Source organism: Tenrec ecaudatus, chromosome 9 (genome assembly GCF_050624435.1).
Source record: "Tenrec ecaudatus isolate mTenEca1 chromosome 9, mTenEca1.hap1, whole genome shotgun sequence".
In the NCBI taxonomy this organism is placed as follows: Eukaryota; Metazoa; Chordata; class Mammalia; order Afrosoricida; family Tenrecidae; genus Tenrec; species Tenrec ecaudatus.
In genome coordinates, this window is record NC_134538.1 from 61,614,370 (window position 1) to 61,637,532 (window position 23,163).

Consider the following 23,163-nt stretch of genomic DNA (forward strand, 5'->3'; position numbering starts at 1 on the left):
TTGTTGTTGTTTTGGCTTTGGCTGGTTTTTGCGCTTATTAATGTATCTGCATGTCTATTTAGATAAGATAGGCCGGATAAATAATTTGAAGATGAAAAGAACAATGGGACCAATGGTTCTGGAGGGATATGGGAGAAGGGGAGGTGGGAGAAAGGAAGGGGTGGACGGGGGGCCAACCCAGGGACAAGGGAACAACAAGTGAACTAAAATCAATGGAATGAAGGTTGTAGGATGCCTAGTGGGGCTCAATCCATGGCAATGGAACAGGAACTCTTTCTTTCTTTCTTTCTTTCTTTCTTTCTTTCTTTCTTTCTTTCTTTCTTTCTTTCTTTCTTTCTTTCTTTCTTTCTTTCTTTCTGAGGGGGTAACCCTCCCACCCCCCACCAAAAAATCAGGAAAAAATTACTGCAGAACTTTGGTAGTACACAATTTTTCCACTAGGTGAACATCAAGCAACTCGCTCTTAGTGTATACAGTGGCATTGCCTGGGGAGGTTCTTTCTGGTCACAGTGAATTTTTTCATAAAAACACTTTCTTTCAAATCTTATTCTTTGTGATGGCCAATTTAAGAGAACAGCATGCAGCTGTGAACGTTTGTTTCCGCTTGGGAAACATGCTGCAGAAACGTGGGCCTATGAACGCAGCTTACTAGGACAGCACCAAGGGAAAACTCAAGTGTGCAAGTGCTTTCTAAAATGGTGAAATGTCAATTAATGACATACCTCATTCTGGACATCCGTCAACTTCCTGAATGGAGGAAAATGTCAACTTGTAGCGCTTTGAGTCATTCCATCAGGTCAAATTGTTAATCAAGCTTTCTATTTAGGGGTTCTGAAAAAAATGTTACCATGTGCAACCAAAGGGCTGGATTTGCGGCACATGGGGGACTGGTTTTGTCGCCACAACACTGGGTCTGTTCGTGCAGGCATCTCAGTGCACCCGTTTTTGGCAAAAACAAGCAGGCCTCTCTTCCCCACGCACATTCCTCATCTGACTTCGTTCTGTGTGACTTTTTTTTGGTTTCCAAGAATGAAGAGGGACATGAAAGGACAGTGATTCGATGACTTAGAAGAGGTGAAGAAAAAAAGCAAGGGAGGTGCTGTCAGCCATCCAAACAGATGAGTTTGGAAAAAGTTTCCAAGAATGGAGTTGCAGCTTTCCCAAATGTATTAAGTGTAATGGAGAGTACTTTGAATACGATAAGGTTGTTTTGTACAGAAAATTTAAATCCATAGCTAAGAAAAAAAAATTCCATTTTGGGTGGTATCCCTCGTATTTCTCTCTTTATATGTGTGTAAAACTCCCTTTACATAGAATTATATATGTATAATTCTGTTTACACATACAATTATTTATGTCCATATATGTCAAGGAAATTATTTTTTAATCATTTTATTAGGGGCTCATACAACTCTTATCAAAATCCATACATACATCAATTGTGTAAAGCACATTTGTACATTCATTGCCCTCATCATTCTCAAAACATTTGCTCTCCACGTAATTCCCTGACATCAGCTCATTTTTCCCCTCTCTCCCTGGTCCCCCCTCCTTCATGAATACTTGATAATTTATAAACTATTATTTTGTCAGAGTTTGCCCTGTCCAATGTCTCCCTTCACCCACTTTTCTGTTGTCCATTCCCCAGGGAGGAGGTTACATGTAGATCCTTGTAATCGGTTCCACCTTTCCACCCCACCCTCCCTCTATGTTCACAGTATTGCCACTCACACCACTGGTCCTGAAGGGATCATCCGCCCTGGATTCCCTGTGTGTCTGGTTCCTATCTGTACCAGTGTACTCCTCTGGTCTAGCCAGACTTGCAAGGTAGAATTGGGACCATGATAGTGGGGGTGGGGATGGGAAGAAGCATCTAGGAACGAGAAGAAAGTTGTATTTTGCATCATTGCTACATCGTACCCTGTCTGGCTCGGTCAAGGAAATTCTTTACACAGTTGTCAAAACAGTGAATTTCATTCTGGTTCACGGCCATTCCATGGTCAGACTTAAAGTTGGAAGTGTTTCCTGATTCACGCAGCTGCTGAGACAGATGAGCCAGGAAATTGGAAGCTCACAGGCTGGTAGAGGCACAGGTGGCTGAATACAAGTTCAGCAAGACAGGCTTGTGTCTTTCATGATTGGGCTGTTAGCTTCGAGGTCGGCAGCTGCAAACACCCAACCCCTCTGCAGAAGAAAGATGAAGTTGTTTATTTCTATAAAGATGTGCAGTCCCGGGAACCCACAGGGATAGTGCTACTCTGTTTAAAAGTTGTTATGAGTGCAGAATCAACTAGAAGCAGTGAATACAAGTACATAGAGATAGTCACCAATGACACACACTCACAAATGGTAGTGAATATATGTATGTGTGCATATATGTATACATGTGTATGTATATATGTATATGTATATATATATATATACACGGTTTGTTTCTCTAGAGAATGCAACCAAACAGGCCTATTATATCTACTTTTTTTTACATGTTTTGGTCTCTGTCTTTTAACATATTCCAAATGCTTCATGAAACCAGGGATACCATTTAACTCTGACCAGTCAATAAATAAAGAAATTCAAACGTACTCCCTGCCCATTTGCTAAATACTTACTATATTGGTGTTACATATTTTTGAGAAGATGCTGTCTTCCATCCACATTATGGGACATAATTAAATTATGATATTACAGTGGAACAGTTTCCTGAAGAACAAATTATCTCTCTAAGTTATTACAGACTTTATAGAAGTCAATTTGATCATTGAGATAAAAAATTAAACATGTGTTCTGACATAGCAATTTACTTTCAGGAAATTTTAAAAGAAAATATTAGAGATATTAGTAAATATGCTTTTCTAAAAATCATTTTATTGGAGGCTCATACAACTCATCACAATCCATACATCTATCCACTTTGTCAAGCACATTGGTACATTTGTTGCCATCATCATTCTCAAAACATTTGCTTTCTACTTGAGCCCTTGGTTTCAGCTCCTCATTTTCCCCCTCCCTCTCCCACCTTCACTCCCTCATGAACTCTTGATAATTTATGAATTATTATTTTTTCGTGTCTCACACTGACCAATGTGTCCCATCACCCACTTTTCTGCTGTCGGTCCCCCATGGAGGGGGTTATATATAAATAATTGTGATCAGTTCCCCCTTTCTCCCTGACCTTCCCCTTCTCTTCCTGGTACCGCCACTCTCAGCACTGGTCCTGAAGGGATCATCTGTCCTGGATTCCCTGTTTCCAGCTCTTATCTGTACCAGTGTACAGACTCTCGTCTAGCCAGATTTGTAAGATAGAGTTGGGAACATGATAGTGGGAGTTGGGGGAGGAAGCTTTAGAGAACTAGAGGGAAGTTGTACGTTTCATCGGTGCTATAGTGTACCTTGACTGGCTCATCTCCTCCCTGTGACCCTTCTGTAAGGGATGTCCTGTTGCCTACAGATGAGCTTTGGGTCTCCACTCTGCACTTAAGGGGCTGCTGATGGCAATAGTACTTACCATTAAAATGAAAACACTGAAACAAGCTTGTTTCAGTAATAAATATTGGTTCAGGCAAGTGATTTAACATATCCATAAAATAAACATCACTAGAATTCATAGTACTACAACGTTCAAAATATGCCATAGATCAATGCTTATTTATATATGAACATTTTCCACATAATAAAAAAGTATGATTAAGACGCTACATTAATGTATGGAAAAAAAAGTTTAAAGCCTGCTGTGTTTCTTGTGCATAAAATATAAAACTGTAAAAGGAAGAGACAACTACATATCTTCTTATATGGTTAGTCTTTTATGTACCAACATAGCACTTGTAAGAAGATATGGGTGCAATGTAACCCATCAATCAGGCCAAAGCCTGGTGATATTTCCTTGTATGTATGGCCCAGACGTAAGAAGACCCTCTGGAGGCCTGGCCACCCTCTTTTCTCTGGACACAGTGCACCACCTACTCTGGCTGCTTTGTACCAACATGGTTTGCCATCAGGTCCCATGTACACCCCACTGCCTGGCCTGCCTCTTCAAATCACCATGCTGTACTGCTGGGACCGGCTGCATCATATCATGACACTACTGCTTGGCGTTACCACACCATGAGGTCCAAATGTGCCTTGCATGTCACACTTGATAAGTAGGCCCCACTGGGCTTCACCATCACCCCATGTCTGACAGTGTGTCACATGGTATTTGCTTGTGTGTTGCTGTGATGCTGGAAGTTGTGTCACTGGTGTCTCACATGCCAGCATGGTCCCCCCGAAGTGAACCAGTTCCAGTTCAGCTTCCAGACTAAGAACAGACTATGAAGAAGGATCAGGTGCCCAATTCTGAGGAATCCGCCACTGAAAACCTTATGTTTTGGGTGAAGACGCTGAAAGCTGAATGAAGGGAAGCATAGCATTGTCGGAGATGGAGCCTGAGGATGGGTCCCTCAGGTCGGAAGGCAGTCCGAAGGTGATTGAAGAGACCCTCCTCAAAGTGGGCTTGGCCATGGTGACATGAATGCAGTGAATTAAGCCTGGGGGAAGGGAGCCTTCGCTTCTGCATCTGCTGATGGGACACGATTCAAGGTGAGAAGATACAGCTGCAAAGATCTACTAATAATCAGAACTTAGAATGTACAAGGTATGAATCTAAGAAAATCAGAAGTCTTCAAAAACGAAAGAGAACACATAATGATTGATATCCTGGGCATCAGTGAACTGAAATGGGCAGGCATTGTCCATTTTGAATCTGGAAATCATGTGATGCACATGCCAGCGATGACGATGAAGAGGAATGGCATTGCATTCTCTGTCAGAAATGACATTCCAAGATCTTTTATGACATACAGTGTTGTCTGTGATATGATTATAACTATCTATGAACCGTTTAGGAAATCTAATCAATACACTCATGATTCAAATTGATGCACCCGACACAAAAATCTAGTGATCAAATCATTCTAACAATGTCTTCAGTGTATAAAATACAACCTGGAGTCTATCCCGCCTGAATTTCTACAACATCTCAAAAATAAATTTGCTGCATTTAACAAAGATCATAGAAGACTGACGCATTGTAGGAGGATGTCATAGATATTATTCATGAAGAAAACAAAAAAAAGACAGGAAGGAAAGAAAATATCACAATAGATGTCAGGAGAGACTGAAAATTTCCTTGGATCATAGAGTAGCTAAGGCAAATGGAAAAAAACAGTGAAATAAAAAGAGCTGAAGAGAAACTAGAAAAAACAGCTCAAGAAGACAAAACTAAGTGTTACAATGAAATGAGCAAAAACCTGCAGTTCGATTCAAGCCTTGAGTTGCAATACTGAGAGTTTCTATGGACAATATATTAAATGATGCTGGAGGCATCAGTAAAGATGGAATAAATACAAAGAGTCCTGTACTAAAAAGAATTGGTGAATGTTGAACCATCTCAGGAGATACCATATGAATAGCAGCTAATGGTGCTGAAAGAAGTTCAAAGTATCAGCCAAAAACCAAGGCTCCAGGAATTGATGGAATATTAATGGAAATATTTCAACAGGTTGGTGAAGCACTGAAAGCACTTACCTATCTATGGAAGGATATTTGGAAGACAGCTACTTGGCCAACTGATTAGAAGAGATCATATTTGTATCCATTCCAAAGAGAGGTGACCCCACAGAATGCTCAAATTATAGAACAATATCACTGATATGACATGCAAGTAAAATGTTGCTGAAGATCATCTAACAATAGTTCCATCAGGACATTGACAAGGAGCTACCAAAGGGTCAGAGTGGAATCAGAGGAGGATACGGAACAAGGGATATAATTGCTGATATCAGATGGATCTTGGCTGAAGGCAGAGAATATGAGAAAGTATTCTTCGGTTGTATTGACTGTGTCGAAGCATTTGACAGGGTGGATCAAAACAAACGATGGGCAGCCTTGAGAAGAATGGGAGTTTCAGAACATATCATTGTGCTCATGTGGAACCTCTACATGGATCAAAAGGCAGTTGTGAGAACCAGACAAGGGAATATTGCATGGTTACAAAGTGGTAAAACTGCGCATCAGGCTTGAGTCCTCTCACCATATGTATTCAAATTATCTGATCAGAAAATCACCAGAGAAACGGAATTATATGAAAAAGAATGCAGGATTGAAGTAATCAGGATTTGACGAAGTCTGGTTTAACAATCTGTAATATGGGATGGCAAAATCTTGCTTGTTAAAAGTGAGGCGGACTTGAGGCACTTGCTGATGAAGATCGATCATGGTCTTCAGTATGGTTTCCAACAAAAAATCGTCACAACTGGACCAATCGATAATATCTTAATAAAAAGAGAACTAGTTGAAATTGTCAAAGATTTTCTTACATGGATCCACAATCAATCCTCATGGAAGCAGCATTCAAAAGATTAAATGATGTGTTGTTTTGGGGTAAATGTCCTGAACAAGATCTCTTTTGGGTGTTGAGAAGCAAAGGCATTGGTTTGAGGACTTAAGTGTGCCAGGAGCAAACCATTGCATTTTCTATTGCCTTGTGTGCATGTGGATACGGACGCCTGAGGAAGAATTGATGCAACTGGATTGTGGTGTTGGAGAAGAACATTGACTGCAAAAAGGACCAACAGTTCTGCTTTGAAGGAAGTATGACCAGAGAGAGCTCCTGAGAGACAAGGATGGGAGACTTCTTCTAATGTAATTTGAACATGTTGTCAAGAGAGACCAGGCCCTGGAGAAGGACTCCATGCTTGGTAGAGGGTCAGGGAAAGAGACGGCTATAGAAGAGATGGATGGACACAGTCGCTGCAACAAGGGCCTCAGGCGTAGGAACAATTGTGAGGATGGCTCAGGACTAAGCAGTGTTTCATTCTGCTGTGCACAGGTTCCCTGTGAGTTGGATCAGACTCGCTGGCCCCTACGAATAGCAACTAACATGAGTTGCTATTAGTACCACACCTCATCGCCCTCCTCCCTCCTTTTCCTGTGTCCTTTGGTTCTGTCGCCATGTGACTTGGAAAGACCTTCAGCGCCTCAACTGAACCACGGAAATGATTCAGACTCTCTCACTCTCTCTGCAGCTGTGTGGGCTTGCTTTCCTGTTTTAAATTCTTTCTCAATATAGACTTCTCGACGTATGTGTATTAATAAGCGTCCGGGCTTTGCTTCTCCAGAGAACCCAGTCTAATACCATTTGTACCAGGAGTGGTTCTAGAGAAACAAAATCATAAATAGGAGTTATCTGAAGTGGTCCTCAAGCCTAATTCAGCCTCGAGGTGCTGAGACTGCTCCCTCTGCTTCTGCTGGTCGGGGTAAATCTGCCACCATTAGTGAAGGATTGCAAACCAAACTCACTGCCACCGAGTTGGTTCTGATTCTGGGAAACCCACCGGGCCAGCTTCTGCTCCATGCTGTTGGGTCACTATGAGCCTGTTAGGAAACAGAGTGTTTTTAATTCATGGCACAAAGTGGCAAAGTTAATATCAGAAATGTCACCACCAACAGATGAAGTATTGGTGAGAGGTGAGACTCTGGATGATCATGTGCCTGATGTTTTGCAGCAATTCTGTCAGGATGAGAGGCATTGGAAAGCTGGTTAGCTGGTACTCCTTATACTAGAAAATGGGAGAAAGTGAAGGAATAAACTCAGGGCTTAAGCACCTAAAACCCTGAATAAAGACCTAAAAGCTTCTGCTTGTGCGATGAAAGAAAACCTTCTTTGTTCTACTCACTGAGCTGATATTGCCAAAAACCAAATCCAAGTCTTATCACACAAGTAGCTAAATTATAGTTCCAGCTGAATTCTAAGCCTAGAACAGTGCCTGATATTAAAGTACGGACATCAATTAGAAAAAACATGGGGCCCTAAAACACAGGATAGGTCATGGGTCTGGTGATCAGAAAGATGGGAATATTAATACCCTAGAAGAACTTCTGTTGAGCTACCCAGACAACAGTCCACCCCACCCACTTTAGAAAATCACTGTCAGTGAAATAACCCAGACTTGAGGAAACTCGTCCAACTGGGCGTGCTGGGGGATGTTGCCTGACAGGATACTGCTGAGAGTCCCCAGGATACAGCCTCCACCCATTATTTCTTCTTGGCCTATAGCTGAATTAAGCCTCATACAGTTCCTAAAGGTGCGGTACAGCTGGTGGCTCAGGAAGAGGGGCTCAGTACTCAAACGACTGCAGGAGGCTGCTAATATGTACATTCCGATATCTGGAGAAATTCGAAGGGCGTGGGCACTGGTGCAAGGAACATAAGGACAATGGTGAAGGAAAATCCTCCCAAATGTGAGTGGTATGCCTGGTTGTTCAGTTTGCTTGCAAGGAGAAATGGCCAACAATCCTGGTTTATGCAGATTCGTGAGCTATAGTCAATGGTTTGGCTGGATGGTCAGGGACTTGGAAAGAGCATGATTAGAAAATTGGTAGCAAGGAGGTGTGTGAAAGAAGTGTGTGGTTAGACCTCCCTGAATTGGCCAAAAGGAGTGAGGATATTTGCTTCTCATGTGAGTGATCACCAAAGAGTATCCTCGGCAGAGGAGGATTGTGACAAGCAGGTGGCTAGGATAACATGTTCTCTGGAAACTCATTCCCAAGCCACTCCTGTCATTTGTGCGTGAACAAAATGGCCATGGTGGGAGGGGTGGTGGTGATGTGTCGGTTTAGTAACATGGACTTCCATCCAACAGGCTACTGCCACTTCTGAGAGCCCTCTCTACCAGCAGTAGAAACCAACATTGAGTCCAAGATAGGGAACCATGTCTTGGGGAGATCAACCAGCAACTTGGCAGCAGGTTGAATACATAGGACCACTTCCGTCATGGAAAGGGTAGCACTTTGTTCTTACTGAAATAGATACTTGCTCTGGATATACACTTGCCTTCCCTGCATGCAATGCTTCTGCCCAAGCTACCGTTTGTGGACTTACAGAATGACTTATCTAAGGAACTGAACTTCACAGCAAACGAACTGCAGCAATGATGCTCACTTAATTCACCATCTGTACCATGCTTACACCATCCTGAGCAGCTGGCTGCACAGGGCAGTCGAATGGCCTTCTAATGATACAATTATGACATCAGCTAGATGGCAATACCTGGCAGGTTTGGGGCCATGTACTGCAGGAGGCTCTACATGCTCCAAACCAGGGGCCACTATGTGGTGCAGTGTCTCAAACAGAATAGTCAGAATTAACAGGTTCAGGAAACAAGGGGTGGAAATGAGAGTGGAACCACTAATTATTACTAATAGTAACTCATATGCAGCATTTTTTTTCTTCCTGGCGCAGTCACCCTCTGCTCTTCAGGTCTGGGGGCCCTGTGTCAAAAGGACAGTGTCAGGGGGTGGGGTGGGGAGTGGGGATGGGGAAGCAGTGTACTGTAACCTGGGAATCTAGCACTGGTTCCATTGAACTGACAGCTCAGAATGCCTCATAAACATTTTGGGCTCCTCGTGCCTCTGCATAAATAGGTGAAGTCAGGTGTTACTGTACAGAGTGGTGTGGTTGACCCTGATTACTAAAGAGAAATTGGATTGGTAATACATAATGTAGGTGAAGATGAGCATGTCCGGAATCCAGGAGATTTCTTGGATCATCTCTGAATACGACTATGCCTTGTGGTTAAAGCAAATGGTAAACTACAGCAATACAATTATGACATTGACTACCTTCAGGAAGGTCTGGGTCACCCCACCATGCACAGGACCACACCATGACATATCACATTGTGCTACCAGGCCCACCAGGTTAAAGCACACCTCACACTATGACCTCCTGCCCCTTTGACCCTTGGCCCAGGTAGCCTTGGGAGTTGTTAGAAAGACCTTCAACACCTTAACTCACCCGTGAAAGTGAGTTTGACTGGGCTCTCTCTCACTCTCACTGCAGCTGTGTGGGCTGCTCTCCTGTTATAAATCCCTTCCTTAATATAAACTTCTCTACATATATACATTAAAAAGTGTCCTGGTTTGGGTTCTATAGAGAACACAGCTTAATAAATTTATTATGCAAATGATTTAGATTACTGTCATTTTAGAGAACCATTGGAGCATGATTTTGAATATCTGTGGCTTGACATAGGCTGCCATATGGAGTGATGGCTGTGTGTGTGTGTACACTGATGAAGTTTTGAGGCAAAGCATGAATGCAAAGAATCGAGCACAGAAGTGAGAAAATATATATGAAAATATTAATAGTAATAGTCTCAGAAAAATATGGATTACTGTTAACTTTGCTTGTTTGTTTTCTTAGAGTTCCTTCTCCTGTATACTTTGGTTGTAATCACAGAAATACTTAGAATAATGTCGATAACACTGGATTATCCATGGTCTCCTCCCTTCTACAATACATAAAGGAAATATAAAATCAAAGGTATGTTTTCATAATCAGTTCACAAATTGGTTGAAGAAACTTCTTGAGCAAATAGGTTATATTGTTTAGTTTATAATGTACTTTGGGTTCTCTCTTATTTCTGCATGTTGAGAGATTTTCACTTCTCAGCAGAACTATTCAGAGGAAACAATTATCATTTATACTGACTGATTTTTAAAATGGAATGCTTTAGAGCAATCCAGAGAGATAGACAAGGCTGTAGGTCTGCATTTAAATAAATTATCGCAATTTTGTAAAAGTAGAAGCAGGATACCTATTTCACCCCTGGCTTTATGCGTAAGGGAGAGCCGTACAGATAAAAGGCTTCCTGAACAGTGTGATCTTCTCCTGGTGACTATCTTCTTCCCTAATTTTCTCACAGAACTTCCTCTGAGGGCTCCCAAGCCACTCAGTCTTTAAGAAACAGACTGCCAGAGCTTGCTCCTACTGTGCTTCTGGTGGTCTGTATCATTGACCTTTGGGTTAGCCACTGAATACTTTAACCAGGACACCACTTCATTCAATGAACTTGTATTAAATTTTGGCCTACACTATTCTAAACATTGTCCTGAGTGCTACAGATAATGTATTTTTTTAAAGGCTCTACTTTGATGGACTTAAATCTTTGCGAGAGAATGACAATGTCATAAATGTCCCAATAAATATGAACTATGACAGCTGATTCCTTCTTTATCGCCTGGTCTAACTGTATTTGTAAGGTAGAATTGGGGTCATGATCATGTGGAGGGGAGGAAGCATTAAAGAACTAGAGGAAAGTTGTATGTTTCATTGTTGCTACACTGCACTCTGACTGGCTCGTCTCCTCCCCATGACCCTTCTGTAAGGGGATGTCCAATTGCCTACAGATGGGCTTTGGATCTCCACTACTCATTCCCCCTCATTCACAATGATAAGATTTTTTGTTTGGGGTCTTTGATGCCTGCTATCTTTTCCTATCTAAACCTCATGCTCACACAGGCTGGTGTGCATCTTCCATGTGAGCTTTGCTGCTTCTCACCTAAACGGCTACTTATCTTCAAGCCTTTAAGATCCCAGATGCTATATCTTTTGATAGCCAGGCACCATCAGCTTTCTTCACCACATTTGCTTATGCACCCATTTTGTCCTTAGCGATCATGTCAGGGAAGGTGAGCATCACAGAATGCTGGGTTATTGGAACAACGTGTTCTTGCATCAAGGGAGTACTTGAGTAAGGCACAGTATCTGTCTGCTACGTTAATACTTAACATATAAATATATGTATATAGATCTATTTCCTATTGTTATAATAAATATATTTATATATGTATATGCATCTATTTAGACCTCTATAAATGTCCTTTGTCTCCTGGTTCTTTGCTCTATTTCCTTTACTTTCCTCTGAGTATGGCAAGAAGAAAGCAAGAAGCAGCGCCATGGGAGATGAGGTCAGAAGCACTGGGGCCTATATCATGTGTGACTCTTTGGTAATTGATGATAAGCACTTTGACATCGAACTTGGTGAATTGAAGGGCTACCTGAGAGCTTTGAGTAGCACACAGAGAAACTCTAGCTTGCATTTTGGAAGGATCCTTCCTAATGTATATGGAAGATTCTTTCCCGGAACTATTCCCTAACACTTTCTGCTTTGCTTTGTAACATAAGAGGGAGAACTGGCATACTGGGGTTTACAGTTCTTTGTGATTCGTAGCAGAGCAGAGCAAAGTTGGGACTGTTGCTGGTTCCCATATTTTAGCCAGTTCTGCACCAACCCCAGGGTTGTTTGGGTAAACAATTGTGATTGTTGGATTTGATTGATTTTCAGAAGAAAATCACCAGGCTTTTTTACTCATCCGTGTCAGTTTGTAAAGCCTGCTGCAATCTGTTCAACATCATCACAGCATGCTCTTATCCACGGACAGGTGGGTGGTGGCTATGTGTGAGATGAATCCTTCAGGAAGCTAACATAGGTTTCCTGCATGGAAGATGATAAGCCTACCAATGCGCTCAACAATAGAAGAATGGTATACACGTATGTTGTAAGAAAGCAGACAAAAATAGGAAGATAAAGAAGAAAGTAGAATTTTTGTACAGGTCAAAAGTAGAAACCAAATTATATCTTTAAGAACTGATAGAGCAGGTGATATTGTCGGGTATCATCAAGTCGATTCCAACTCAGAGATCCTATAGGACAGCCTATATTTGCCCCCTGAGGATTTCCTAGGCAGCAGTCTTTATGGAAACAGATTGCGAGGGAAGTTTTCTGGGAGCAAATCTTTGTCCCCCTATAGTTCCTGATAGCTAAGATAGTGAAATGTAAAGGGAACGAGAAAAGAAAACTAAAGGATACTTCTACCAGAACCAAAAGTACAGGAGAGTTTCTAAATAAGACAAATCAAAGAGCGAAATCACAGTGAATGCACAGAGCCTTGAGCTGCACCGGCAAACACATGCATTGTAAGGAAACTGTGCACTCTAGAAAGAATCACAAACCAGCCAACAACCCCATCATAGTCTTATGAGATATTAAATAAACTATTAAACCATGTCTGCATTCCTGATCTACAGGAGCTGTGATATAGCAAATGCTATCTTAAACTGCTAAATCAGTGATAATTTTATAGGTAGCCATAGAAAATTAATATGGAAAAGTCTACAGAGAAAAATAAAATGATATTTATACTATTGAGTTGAGTTATCTTAAAAATTCGTATTCCTAGAATAGCTAGTATGGGGTATGTGGGAGAAAATTACATGAAAAGAGTATTTTTTCTATATTACATGGAATACTAATGCTAGAAAGATATTAAATTTTATTTAAAAATATGGAATGCCTTACCATGTCGTAAAAAGAATATTTTCATAATATAGTAAGTGGTAATTACTAATATCACAAAAAATTTAACATAACTTTAGTAGCATGATTCAAGAAAGAATACACATACCTAATATTGATAAATTAAGAAAAAGAATAACATCGTATTTTAAATATTGGAGAAATTCCAGTGAAATCAGCTGAAAGAAAGTTGAGACTGATTGTCCTTTTGGAATCAGGGCTGGGGACTGAAATCAAGGTGATTCGAAAACTAGGATGGAAATGAAATGGCCATGGGATAGAAATGAAACTTGGATAAACATGATAGAATTTTGTAAGACCAACAATTTTTTCATTGAAATTACCATTTTCAACATGAATGGCAACTATACCTGTGGATTTTGTCAAATGGATTACAAAGGAATCAAATTGACTATACCTGCAGGTGAGACTTGGAGAAACATCGATACCATCAGCCGAAATGAGGACAGGGGAAAATTGAGGAATAGACAGACAGATAATTGCACATATTCAAGTTCAAGTTGAAGCTGAAGAAAATGAAAATAAGTCCACAAGAATCAAAAATACAACCTCAGCTACATCTGACATTCGGGAAAATCTCAAGAACAGATTTGATGCATTAAACACTAATAACTGAAAACTTGATGAGTTGATGGGTGGCTGGGCGGCTGGGATGCCTTGATGGGAGGTTCTCAAGAAGACCACGAGTGAAGAAAACAAAAGATCATTAAAAAGAAAGACAAGACCAAGTAGATGTCAGAAGAGACTCTGAAACTTGTTCTTGATCATAGATTAACTAATTGAAATGAAAAATATATATTCATATGAAGTAAGAGAGCTGAGCAGAATATTTCAAAGGGCAGCTAATAAAGACCAAGTCGATTATTATAATCAACTATGAAAAGATTTAGAATTAGAAATCCATAAAAGAATAAAACACATTGTTGTATCTCAAAAACAATAAAGAATAATTTAAATCTTGTTGCCATATTAAAGAATTTTATGGGAAAGATCATGAACGATATATTTTAAAAAGAACTTTTTATTTGCCTATTCATTTTAGTCTTGAATATTTATTGAACTCTAACAGTGTAGAAGGTGCCACACACAACATCAGACACAGTACTTGCTCAGTGGGCTTACAATCTAAATGAATCATTTGCTAAATATTGCCATGAGTTTAAAACAATGCTCTCTAGAAGGATCAAGCATTTAAGAAAGGTAAGAAGACCTTAATATTCAATCAAGAGAGAGAAAGCCCTCAATCTCGAAAAATGAAGAAGCTTACTGAAAACTAGAAACTGGTGGCAGAAGACTCCAGAATCACCGTGGCTGCAATAACTATGGAAATTGGGCTCTCACGTGGTTTGGCCTTTCAATTCAGCAAGCTTTATGGCCTCCACCAACTTTCATCTCACTGAGTCTCAAAAGTGCTGCATGGAGATCAGCTCATTCAAAGAGCTGATCTTGGCATGAGCCTTTTAAGCAAGATCAAAGCAAATGAAGAAAATTTCTTGGAACAAATCTTAAGCAGAAACAGTCTTGGATTTACTAACACAGTTCGGAGAGCAGGACCAAAAGCAGAGCAGTGGTTTTTGAGAGACTGCTGGCCCAATTACATTCAAGGCAGATAAATAAGATCAGACAGTTGCAACAGTTGTTTCAGGTGATTCTAAAGTGGGTCATTTTGATGTTATCGAAAGATACTGGGTAATGGTGGAAGTTTATTAGGAAGAAGTGAGAACGGCACTGATTTTAACAAGAGCAGTAAGGTGTGCCAAGTTTTATCCATCATGACAATGCACCTGCTCACTATTTGAGGGGTGCCAGGGCTGTCGTACAAGAATGTCATTGGAAAGCCTTACCCTCTCTACCCTACAGCCTGGACCTGGAGACATCTTTTTACCCTAGTATACCAAGAACATTGAAAAGGAACAAAATATGAATCACTCAAGGTTGTGCAACTACAGTGTTGAGGTGGAGTCCATTAAAAAGTGCCAAAATAAAAGTTTCTATGATTTGGTAGAAATACTATTAAAACCCTTGTATATACAGTTTTTACCATCAAACAACTAACTAGATAAAGATCTATATATATAACATTAAAATAATAGCACCCATCCATATATGATAAAGTCCTATGTGTGTGCATTTGTGAAGAAGGTTTGCTTGATAGGTTTTGGGGGAAAAAAGGAATTGAAAAATAATGAAATTTTTCCATGAACCCTTTGAAGCTTCCATGTAAAGAACTGAAAATTTCAACTTAAGTATACTTCTTCTATCCATGTCTCTGTAACTCCCTAAATGGTTGCGTGGAACCAGGCCAAAAAGAAGTGTGAAACACTAATAGAGGAAATTGGTCGGTTTTGCCATTCCTCTGGGCATAACAGTGCCAGTTCAGAAGAACAGAGAGAGAATCATGTGACTATTACACAAGAAGTACCACCATTGGGGGCTGTCTGAAATGGGGGTGACAGAAAGCCATCAGAATCCCCAGCAATGGGCTTCTTGCTCCATGGAACAAGATCAGAGAGCTATGCTTGCTGCCATGACTAAGATGAGATGCTATGGACAAAATAATTGTTTGTTAACATTTTGTAGCCTGTTAGCTACCCCAATACACTTCTATCATTGGGAGTATTGTCTATGAATTCTGTGTGGCCATCGCAAAGAATTGTCAAACCCAGCAGAGAAGGAGAGTTCTGTGGAAATGATAGTTGGTGCCAGAATATAGTAAAGATTGGAGAGTGGAGGTATGCTTGATCTCTGTCTTATGGTAGTCAGCCGTGGGCTGGTGGGCACTTTAATTTTATTTTCCCCAATGAGATCCAGAAAGGTCAGGTATGGCTCCAATGCCATTTCATCACTCCCTTGTACATCTACACCCACAATGGACAACCGTGAGTCTAATTAAAACCATGTTAAAAATTCCTTCACAAAAATATCCATATTTAAATGGGAAAATGTTCATAGAAACAAGCAAGATATAAAACTGTACAACCATGTAACTATAATAAAAACAGACTTTTATGTACGTAAGGGTTGAGCATTATGTCTAGTGTTTTATACATTTAATTTTGTTTAATCATCACAACTCCATAAGTAGATACTAGTAGTCCTCATTTTGTAGATAGTGGAACTTAATAAAAATTGGGATGAACTGTAAAAAATTCCAACAAAGAACGATATTTTAGATCATGAGGCTCCTTATTTTGTCTTGCTTGTATTTTACACAGATTCGATAAATAAGGAGCTACTATATTAACAATTGTGATAAAATCAATGCAATTAACTTTTCTAACTGGCCATTTGACAGTAGAAACATAGAAATGGAGAGCTTAGAAAATTTTAAATGTATCATATTAAATTTATCACTTGATTCAATAGAATGTTAAGAACAAGTATATCATTTAATAATACAGTACTTCTACCGCCTTGCAATTTGTAAAAATATTCAAGATAAATATAAACAAAGTGCCTTTTTTTGTCAAACAAAAATTTAAGCCTTTAAGATCTAAAGAGAAATCTATAGATACCAAGGTCTCAAATAGAAAGCAAATGTTTCTAAAATGATGATGGCAGCATATGTACAAATATGCTTGATACAACTGATATATGGAATGTTATAAGAGCTGAAAGAGCCTCCAATAAAATGATTTTTTAAAAGAAAAATCTACAAGAAAGATAATAGAGTATCATTCAAATCTGTATCATTAGAATAATCTTAGTTCTGAAACAATAGAAGAAGTCATGTAGGGATAAATAAACATACTTGACTCTAACATATTCACAACTTATATGGGGCAAAATTCAAATAATACTCTTGACACTTTTTAATATTATAATTGAGAAACATTCAGATTATTTGTTTATTTGATTTTGCATTTTTCTTGGATCTTTACACTTTAACATTCCATCAAGCTTGTCATATAAAACTGAATAGAGATTACAAATAGTAAATAAAACATAAAGAAATACATACTCTTACTAATAACCAAAACACAAATTAAATAAAAGCTGAGTATTTTTCACTAAATAGCAGGAGAAGAAAAAGCATAAAAATGATATCAACATCCTAATATGCGATCATCATGAAATTAGCATATGTATTATTCTAGGTTCATGCTACATTTTTATTTTATTATATCTTTTAATGTATGTTTGTTAATTGGATTAGAGTTTAATGAAGCAAATCAGTTTTCCATTCATAATTCATACACACTTGTTTCATGCCATTTATTACAATCAACATAATATTAGTAGCATCATTTGTTCCACTTCCTCTCTAGATTTTCTGGAGTTTTGTTGCTCTTTCCTTTTTAATCCTTCAGAACGTTGTCTTGGGGTAAATGATGCCCCTTTTATCTCAAATGTTTGATTATTTGAAAGAATGCATCCCAACATGCTTTCAGAAAAATTATTTGTCCATAATAAATCTGACACTATTTGACTCCCAGTTCCACTTCTGGAATTGCTCCTTTGTGAATTTATCCTAGCACAATCAATTTAATATCAGCGTCCCTTCTCACAGCCACACTGACGGTGCCCACTTAGAAAATGAAAGCATTAAGTCTCCGAGAGGTTTAGTAACTCAGCCAACCAATTACAGGAACGTTGCCACTGTTTCTGGAGATTCTGCTTCTTCTGTTGATCCATGTTACTGACAAAGAAACAAGACGTCCCTGTACAGTGATGTGGAGGTAGCAGAGCCAAAAGCATCCCCACTGCATCTGTTAGTTGCGTTTGCCAAACATTCAGAGATCTGGCTAATAAGAAGCCAACAAGTCTTGAGGAACTCACAGGGGGGATTATTTACAGCAATTGAAGGACAACCTGATGTAAATTCTGTATGTCCCTAATTCCACAGGAAAACCCTAAACCACAGGAAGCAGAGAACAAGCAGCAGGGGTGGCAGGCCCTTCACTGGTGAGAGAGCCAACTTCCTGAGTTACCTAGCGATAGCATAACAAAATACCACAAGTGGGTGTGTTTAAGGAACAGAGATTTACTTTCTAACAGCTCTAGGAGTGCAAATCACGATCTCAGCTGTTTCCATCCCCGCTGTGTGTTAGGTCCGGGCATGTGCTTGCCATCTTTGGCACGTCTTGACATTCCTTGTCTTTCTGGGCAGGTTTTCTCCCTCTGCGTGCCTTTCTGTGTACTCTGGCATTTTTATAGTTCCAAACAGGCTGGGTATAAGGGTTTGCCCGCACTCATATGGTCAGTCATGATAACATAACACAAGAAAAACCCCATTTTTGAACATTATCACGTTGATAGACCCAAGGGCCAGGAAACAATGCATATTTGGCGGGGGTGAGGCAACTCCCGCTCTAAACTTCCGTTGATGAGTTTGTAGTGGGGTATAGTCTGCTGCTGTCCCCAGAGGGGGATAAAGGGGAACATCAATGCTTTATTACAATCAGGGACACATGGCAGAGCCTCCTGCAAGAGAGGGAGACAGGTAAGCAACAGCTTTGGACCCTCTCTCAGGAGGCTGCACACCTCCCTATAGTTTATTAACCACAAGAGTTTTCTGACAAAGCTTAGGAATGACTGTCATTAAGCTTCCTCTGTGTGACCTACGTGTGGATGTACCAGACCAAGATGGCACTGTAGTCCCCTACTGTTGCTTTTGTCTTTCTTTCCGGTTTCAGCCCATTCTTGCCCTTATTTTTCCTGCTCTACTCTATTCTGCTTTGCATACCTTTCCAGCATGGCTCCAGCATCAATGGTGGCTTTCCGACTCTGAAGTTGTTTTTAGGCAGAATGCGAATACTTTGGAAATGGCAGGTGGACAGGGTGCTTTCCTGGGAAAGCCATGAGAGACATTCCTGCGCTGGTTTTGCCGGGGAGGAAAGGACCATGGGTGTGTTTAATGTATGACTAAATATAGTCAGACTACTTGAATGGTCAAGACCCCACATAGACAATAAAACTATTGATTTTAGCATATGACCCACTCCACTACCATCACCACATCCCCAAACTTGAATATATCCACTGGGTAGGGCCAGCACTGAAGCATGAAGTGTTTGCCATCTCTCTGGCTGAACTCTCTCTGCCAGCAGCAACCATCAGGCCAGAAAGTTGTAAATAAACTTATTGGTCATGAATGTTTTTTCACCAATGCAGACCTCTAAAAACTTCTGGGACAGGGGACCTCCAGAGAGACTTTTTATGGGGAGATTTCTGGTAGGTGGGAAATGCAGGGAGGGAAGCTTTGCACTCCCAAATTGCTCGTGTGTGTGCTTTGATGATAGAACGCTTCCAACAAGAGTTTCCAACATTCACCGATGAAGGCTCTCAGCAGCTAGAAGCTGCCTTGATTTTGGATAGGTCACATTCTGTAAGAACATAGGCCTTGACTGGAGTCAGTTCAAAATGTTGTTGAAAACCTCAATGCAGAGTCACCTAAAATATGGCCATTTTATGTTGGGTTGGCAACCGTAGTGAGAGGGGTACCAATTTTGATGATGTTAGCTCTTATGAACTAGTATTGGACATATGGGCTAATATTGGACTTATGAACTTGATCTGGACTGGGCTAGAATGTTCTATCAACATACAATAGCTCATATATATATAAAACTCTTTCTCATACGCACATATGTGTCTCTAGATTTGTTTCATTATCTACCCAGACTAACACAACATATAATTGACAAGATGTAAACACACACGCACACAGAGATAAAATTTTTATTGTGAGTTCAACTACCCAGCACATAAATCTTGTCTTTAGAGAATTGAAGAAGAATCCAGAAGATAAGCATTAAAGGAAGATCAGTTTAGCTGTAAACCGAAGTTTGAGATGTACCTGAGACATACAAGAGCAGTTGTCAGAGGGTAGGCAGACGTGTCCAAGTTTGGGGGAATGTCCTCAGTTCATAGAGTATAAGCATTCACTCACTCGTCATCATCGCGTTAATCCTGACTCAGAGCCACTCTCCGTGGGTTTCCTAGACTGTCATTATTTATAGGCGTGGAAGCCCAATTTTTCTCCCAATGCTGGTGATTTTGCACTGCTGCTGACTCTGCGGTTTGCAGCCCAGTGCTTCACCGCTACCCCGCCAGGGCTCCCTTAGTGCATAAGAGTAAGTCATGTAGTATTGCTAGTAAGGTTCTAGTTCATACACACGCAGGTTTACTTTAAACAAAACATGTGTGACATGTCTCTAACAAGATCAGTAAATGCCTACAGACAAGTCTATTGCTGCATCCTCCGTGTCAATCCATCTTTTAAATTTTAATTTTTTTTAAAATTCAGGTAGGCCGTTTTAAACAAATAATAAACTCTTTCAAGAAATCCAATCTCTGGTGGTAAGGTCACTTTGGCTGCATTTTAAAGTGCTGTGTCCCAGAATCACGGAGGTTGTCAGCCCTTACTGGTCGACTCGGAGAAAGATACCCACAGGTGGGGGCTCTGCCATGGCCCTGGGTGCCCTGAACCCCCTCAGCCTGGACAGCCAGCTCCACCCATCTGGATCAGCACCATCTTGAGGTCCTGCTGGAAGAGCTTGAACACTTTGACCTTGTTGCCCTTCCCGGAGAAGAGAATCTTGAAGTAGTCTTCCACTATCAAAGGCAGTATGTTGGAGAGGTGGCCGAGGCAGGAAGATTTCGGAAGGTTGTTTCAGCCAGCTTCTCAAAGCAGGCCACTATTCGAGCACTGTGTCCTTGGTCCGGCCCTGCTCTTCCTGGCTTTAAAGGGCAGCTGTATGTTCTGGTGCGTGGATAGCATGATGAACGCAGACTTCTCTTATGGCTTGTTTCCTATGAGGTGGCTCATGGCTAGCACAGCCTGGCTGCCATCAACTGTCTGCCCAGGATGGTCCCCCTCTTATTGAGCACGGCCTTCTTTACTGTGTGTCCCTGTACATGCCGATAAAGACGAAAGAGGCATTGGGGTGGAACTCTCTCTGGGTTAACGTTGATGCTTAGGGGGCCAGAGATCCCTGTCCTTGCCAGACATGGAAAGGGGATTCTGACTCAGGCCCTGGCTGCCAAAGAGGCCAGACTGCTCAGACATTGGGAAAGGAGAGACCTGCAGCCTGAGGTATGACAAAGGTGGAAAGGAAGCCAAATCCTGTGTACAGAGAAGCGGATATTATATGCCAGGCAGACTGAAAGCAGTGGCCATGAGCTGGTCCAGAGATGGCTAACTGTCCCTGAATATATGCAACGGAGTTCGGTGTGCTGGGCACTCACAGGATTCGTGTACTGCAAGAGCACCTGGAACTGGTTGTTCTTGAGTACCCTGCCAAACTTGGAGAAGATCTAGTGGATCGCATTGGAATCACAGTCTAGAACAAGTTTTCCTTGGTGAGACACAGCACAGGGACATGGCCAGCCACTACCAAACCTGCATCTATGGCAACCAGGGTCAATTTTCCCAACTGGACTGAGTTCTAAGCCGTCAAGGGAGTTGGGGTGTGCACCTAGTTGGATGAGCCATTTGTTTGGATGGTTTTGGAGAATGAGAATTCCATGGGCTGGCCACACATCCCGGCTGCCACAGGGGTGCAGAAGTTGTCAATGGTGTTGGCCACCTGCTCCTTGCTCATCTCAATGAAGGCCTGGTTCTTCCCCTTCAACACTGGCAGGTTGATGAACTTCTCAAAGTGCAGCCACAGATATCTGACTGTCCCATGAGTGATGTTGCTGGGTGGCTTCAGACATGGACCCAGAGGGATGGGTGCATGAGCTCCAGGTGTCACCGCTAAACTTCCTGCTGTTGTTCCCGTGGACTACAGAAGTAGAGTTGCTGATTATGGTAAAGGGTCTATTGTGACGAAGGCAGAAATGAGCCCATCAGAGTCCCACCTCGTACCAACTGCTCTGTCTGGGATAATGCTGTCCATTGTCCAAATGCACACACACAAGACTAGCAGGAGACGATGTGGAGGTGGGATGATTGTCTATTAATCAATATTATGAAGGATTTTCCTCATTTTTCCCCCTGTCTCTTTACTTTACCAAACACGATGCCCTTTTCCAGTGACTAGTATCTGCTGATAAGAAGCCCACAGTATGTGAGACAAGTCTCCCCACTCTTGTCTCTAAAACACATTCTGGCTGTACTTCTTCCAAGACAGATTTCTTTATCCTTTTGACAGTCCATGATACTTTCAAAATTATTCATCGGCATCATAATTCAGATGCATCGAATCTACTTCAGTCTTCTTTATTCAATATCCAAATATCAAAGGCCGATGAGGTGATTACAAATACCCGGGAAAGGCGAGGCCAAAGAAGCCTGAGATGCCATCTAACACTGATAACTACAGGCCAATTGAAAAATAAAAACTGAGAACAACAAATGTTGGAGATATTAGAACTCTTATGAACTGCTACTCAGCTTGTAAACACATACAGCCACTGTAGAAGGCAATATGGTGATTCCGGAAGCAGGTGGCAATTGAAATACCCAGCAACAGCATTACTGGAAATCTACCCAAAAGGAATAATAAACTTCACAAACAGACATATGCTTCGCCATGTTCATTGCAGCACAGTTCACAAAATCAAGAAGCTGGAAACAGCCTAAATCCTCATCGGTAGAAAATTGGATCTTAAAAAAAATGCTCTGATATGCACACGCAATGGAATACTATGCATCCCTCAAAAATAGTGATTAAATTATTAAATACCTCAAGATGTGGAGCGATCTGGAAGGCATTATGCTGAGTGAAGTCAGTCAATTGCAAAAGGACAACTACTGCGTGAGTCCACTGCTGTAAAATAAGCAGCAGAATGAGCATAAGCTCAGGCTTTTAGGGCATCCAGTCTGCTGGCCATGCGTCTAGACAGCCTGGTAGAGAGCCTGAACGGTGACAGTGAGCCCTACAACATCAGTTCTAGGTAAGTACTTTGGAGGTCACTTTGCTGGCGGACATCTCACATCAGCTGGGATCAAATGGTCAAGGGAAGGGAAAGAGATGTTGTCTACTGAGTGACTGTCACGAAAAGCTGTGATGAGGTC